Source organism: Metopolophium dirhodum, chromosome 8 (genome assembly GCF_019925205.1).
Source record: "Metopolophium dirhodum isolate CAU chromosome 8, ASM1992520v1, whole genome shotgun sequence".
In the NCBI taxonomy this organism is placed as follows: Eukaryota; Metazoa; Arthropoda; class Insecta; order Hemiptera; family Aphididae; genus Metopolophium; species Metopolophium dirhodum.
In genome coordinates, this window is record NC_083567.1 from 18,794,259 (window position 1) to 18,800,258 (window position 6,000).

Below are 6,000 nucleotides of genomic sequence, written 5' to 3' on the forward strand. Positions count from 1 at the left end.
GTCCATGAATAAAAATTGTTTGTGCCGACACTGGTTTTACAAATTATGTATGACAAACGATCAACATTTTAAAAAATATAGTTAGTATCAATACTTTTTAAATTCCAAGATGAATACCTATTTGATGAAAATTGCAAGTCTCTACGGTTAGTTAATTTTGAGTTACATCAAAAAAAAAAAAAGGTGGATAAGTGGATGTCGCTCTGCTGTACGGTAGGTTACAAGTGGGTCACTGTAATGGATGGTGTTAAATTTGAATTCAATGATATAATATCATTGTATAAGAAAAACGATTCTGAGCGAAAACGGTCAGTCAGCCTATGATTTTACCAAGTATATTTGATGATATTATTGTGAATAAAGTAATTTATATATAACCTATTTACGTGGAGCCTTGTTTTAAATTTTCAATCCTTAGCCATAAAAGTTAAAATTTTTAACCACAAAATAATTAATAAATTATAAATTTGATAAATGTTGTCAAAATTTGAACTTTAAAAGCTTATAAAAAAAAATTGTGCCGATATATTTTTAATATTTTTCAACTGCTATTAGAACGATATATCAGGAGCCTTATATAAATTTTCACGCTTTTTTACCCAACAAATAAAAATGTATTGATATTTATAGAAAAAAAAACTAAAAAAATTGAAAACTGACAATGTCCGTAAACAGCTCAAAAAGAGTCAAAATATTTTCAACATTTTATGGTGTATAGAAAATGCTAATATAAACATTCAGTGAAATTTTCAAGTATTTACAGTCATTCGTTTTTTAATTACAATAAAATAAGAAAATTGTTATATGAAAAACGAGTGATTATCAAATGTTGTAAAAATATAAATTTCAGACGCTCATAAAAATTTAATTTAAGTTTCTTGTAGACATTTTTTTTTGATAGAGGTAGACAAACTTATGAGTAATCTTATATTACATTTTCAAATCTTAGATTTAAAAAGAAAAATTTTTATGAATTCTCAACTCAAAATAATTTGCTATTTTTCGTGATTTTTCCGTATTTTGTCAAAATTTGAACTTTAAATGCTTATAAATAAAAACTGTGACTAAGGATTTTTAATTTTTTTCATCTGCCTTTGAAACAATAACGTAGGAGCCTTCTATTCAATTTTCAAGCTTTTTTCCTCAACAGATAAAATTTTATTGATATTTATAGAACAAAAACTAAAAAAATTGAAAACTGAAATTTGTCCGTAAACAGCTCAAAAAGAGTCAAAATATTTTCAAAATTTTATGGTCTATAGAAAAGGCTAATATAAACATTCAGTCAAAATTTCATGTCCCTACGGTCATTTGTTTTAGAGTTACACCACAAACCAAAATCGATTTTCTCGAAAACAGATTTTGCGTAAAAATTCCCGTTTTTCCTTAATTTTTCTTTTGTTTTTCACGTCGCTTATGAAAACTACTGGGAAATTTTTACTTTTGACCCCCCAAAGTACCAACTAGATTCACTTTCCTATCAGAAAAGTTATTGTTGAAGAAAATCCAAGCACTTTTACTGTCCTAAAAGGTGATGACAGACACAAAAATAAAAAAAAAAAATAAAAAAAACACACTTCATTGTAAAATCAAAACATTCATCGCTTCGCTCAGGACCTAAAAATACTATTTTCCCTAGTTCTTTTTACGTTTTTCATGAAAAGTATTGAGAATTTTTTACTTTTAACCTCCTAAATAGGTATCATCATGATCCAATTTTGTACCAGAAACCACTCAAAGTTGATGATCGATGCATTTTTCTACTCTAAAACGTGTACACATAAAAAAACTCATCATCATTGTAAAATCAATATATCGCTCCACTAGAAATCTAAAATATTATTTCTCGGGACTTGAAACTTATCACCACAGCACATATTATTATGTGCATAATATTACTGCACATAATGATATTTTCAAAATATTTATATTAATTTTAAACTATTTATACCAAGAACTGGTATTTATTCACACTGTTGTACGTTTCTGAGTCATAATCTTCTTATAAGTAATTAACATGTAGAAAATATATCATATGAAATAACAAGTACTAAGTATATAATAAATGCAATTTGTTTTTGCCAAAAATGAACTAAAACTACGCCGTACCCATGAGGTTGGAAAATCTCCGCGACTATTAGTTCAATGCAAAACAACAAATAAACTATTTCGTTCATCGATAGAAATAGAGGCAATATTCAATATGATTTCCAAAACGGATGGAAACTTCAAGAAGAAGATCTATCAGTTATCACTAATATAAAAATATATTACTAATATCAATATAAATTATAAAATATAAATAAAATATCCTTAGAAATATCAGCCTATAGGACCGTCTCTGTTCAGAATCGTTCATCATGTCCGTGCAATAATTCATCATTGAATTCGTACACATTTGTCACACATCCATTAAAACGACTTACTCTCAATGACGAAGTATACCTACTCGAAGCCTACGTTACAGCGAGCGAGTTGCCCGGTCTTGTGATATTATTTGCTCGGTTATTGCATTTAATACTTTTTAAGGGAATTTAATGCATTTTCGTTAAATAAATAAAAATAAGTCATGTGTAGACATGAATACATGATATAAATGAAATGGTTTTTCCGAATATTTCCTATGATCATAAATTATTCACACACACATGCTTAAAACATAATATCATTTAACCTGCTGGCTGCTTCATAGACCATAGTAGCGAAAGATAAATAAAATTCGTTAGCTACTAAAGCTAGATTGTATATATTTGTATTTATCGTAAGATAAATTATCTTAGATAATCGATTAAAACATTGTCAGTCGCATAATGATAAATTTCTGTAGTATAGCGCTGAGTAGTTGTAGTCAATATGTGTCTGTTAAAATCTTAAATTTTCACATCAACTTGAAATGAGTTCAAAATGCCCAAAATGTAATCTCCAAATAGTTAACGTTTAATTTAAAATCATTTCAATTTGAAGGAAATATTTTTCCGACTGACATTACAGTCCGTTCTTTATTTGTATTTTAACAATGTTTCCTATTTTAATTAAATATTTTTTTTTTTAAAATACACATTTTAAATGAAATTTTATTTCGCATTTTTAGTGCATTTTTAAACATTTTTATATCATTTTAAAGTTTTTTTGTGAATTTTTGAAACATATTTAGTTTATCAAGTAAAGGTGGGCTGGCGGGCTCTAGTTATGAGTGTTATGACACAAGTCCCTGGTAACTATTCGTATGAATCGTACACAAATAGTTTTTCGAATCGTGCAACTGTTTACCAAATGTCCCTGTGAATTATAACATTTATTTATACTGTTTTTATGTGCCATCCTTGAGTTATCCTCATAACACATATTATATAGGTTAACCTATAGGTATAATAAAACTAATATAAACTAACCTAGTGTACCTACCTATTTAACAAAAATAAATAAATATATACTCTAGGAACACGTCATGTTATACTACAATATTTGGTACACATATTAAAATATTGTATGTTTTACACAAGTCACAAGGTAATAAAATACTCAGTCCTTTACAATTCATTCTCGAAAATCTATACTATACTATTCGAAACTGATCTATTTCACTTGAGTATAATTTTTAATATAACGAGAGATCAATCTTGCATTCTTGCCTCATTAAGTTTGGCAGTACAATCTAATACAGACACCTACGAAATATATTCACCAAACTTGTTCGTAATTGCTATTGGACATTGTTGGAGCACTCTTCAATTTGTTTGAACTTTATTTTAAAGAATTCTTAGTTTTGCTCTGCCAACAATACTTCAATGGCACATCTTTCACTGCGTTCAAAGTTCAAATATTTGATAAAAAATGCATTAAGAACCTGCATTTTCCAATTAAATTTTAGTAAATAATATTTTTATTTTCAATTACTAATACCTGGAAATATAATTCAAGTTTAATATGTACTAATAAATATCAAAAATTGGTTGTCAACTTTATAAGCGTTTAAAGTTTATACTTTTCTGGTAATTTGTTCTGAACTCAAAAAACTGAAACCCATAATATTTATTTGTTGTTTAAAGTTTGTTTGCAAATGTTCTATTTTTGTTGCAAAGTGTAATTACTGCAGTCCACACATCGGTTTATCGTTGAACCTCCCATAGGAATAAGAATCAGATTTAATATTATTTTTTTAAAGTATAAAATATGATTCTAATGTTTACAGGATCCTACTTGCGTTTAGTTACATTCCAACGACAATCGTAATACCAAATTAGTAAATTAAAAGGCTTTTTGCGTAAATTAATACTTTTTATTTTACTTTGAGGATAATTATTAATTCATAATATAATAATAATAATATTGAAAATCTAGTATAGCGGTTCTTAGTGTTGACTGTTGAGAAAACCCTTGGTTTCTATGATTTAATACCTATCCCATAAACAAAAGTGTGGTTCAAAATATACTTATATTATATTATCTATAAGTTACTCTATTACAACTTACAATGCTAGAATCCGCAATACTAACAATATTATACTATATTATACTCTGTCAGTCCCAAACCCAAATGTCCAAACGTTATAGTTTGGTAGCGCATGTACTCGTATAAAACCAGTTTCGATTCCTAAAATGGTCTGATTATGATTTATGACTATTTATAATATACCTAATATTTGTATGGAATCATATTATGTTGACACGCGTTGTACGCACTAAACTTTACCGTTGTAAGCCCAAGCGCCCAACAAGGTGATTATAATATTATTTTTCTTCGCAAATTTCGTAAATTTCATACTATAGTAATATAGCTAGATGCCTAGATAATTTATTTTACAAGCCAACAATTTAATTAAATAGTTTTTTTTCCACAAACTGAAAGTCTTTATCATCCAGTGCACAACATTGGGAAAGAGAAACATGAACAAAAAAAAACTCTTCTTCGTAGGGGGTACGATCGCACTTATGCGGGAGCCGCCCCACTGATATATAATAGGTACCTATTATAACATGGTCTTTATCTATATACAAACCTATATATATATATATATATATATATTTCAACACTGTAATAAACGTAAAATAATAATATTTTTTTCGTATTTTGTATGTATTTTATTATGAATATACAATGTATGTACATAACGAAAATAATAAGCTCGTCTGTAGTGTGTGCGTGTGTGTGTAAGGAGCGGGGAATAATAAAAAAATAATTATGAATTGTAAGTATATTATAATACTGCTAGATAATACTATTAGTATATTTACAGCGATGTTTCATAATTACCTAGCTGATTTAATAAGAATAAAGGACGAAAAATAAAAACGTATACCTACATAATTGCATTTAAAATTCAACTTTTGTTATATCATCAATTCAAAATAAATTGTATGTATCTATTACTGAAAATAATTAAAATGTATAAATAGCAACTATAAAATGTATTAAATAATTTATATTTCGAGGTGATCGAGAAATGTGATGGTTTTTTATTGAAATTTTTTTGCATTTAATACTAAAATATCATAGATATTTAACTTAATATTCAATTGTTTCAATAGTTTTTACTTTTTCTAAGCGTTATGAAAATCCACTAGTAACAGTTTTTATTTTAGGATATAAGATCTTTATTCCCAATGGCAGTTTTTGCCCATACTATCATCTATATGTATCGAACTTAATAAAAAATAAATTTAAATAAGCTAGGTACCCACCGGATATACCCTAACACTACTTCAGGACTAATCAGATGGAAAGCATGTGTATCAGTCGATACACTTGAGATATAGGATAGCTGTCACTAGTTATTCTCATACATTTGGAAATTAAATTTATTAAATATGATTAATGTTGTAAAATGTAATTGGCTGAAAATAATTAAGACTAATACGCGTGTATAGGTACATTATATTGTTGTTAAAATTATAAATAAATAAAATTGTTTTTGTGTTAAATAAAAACTGAATATTTTATCATTCACCAGTACAAAATTTATAATATTATAATATAACAGTAAGTAATATAGGAAATTT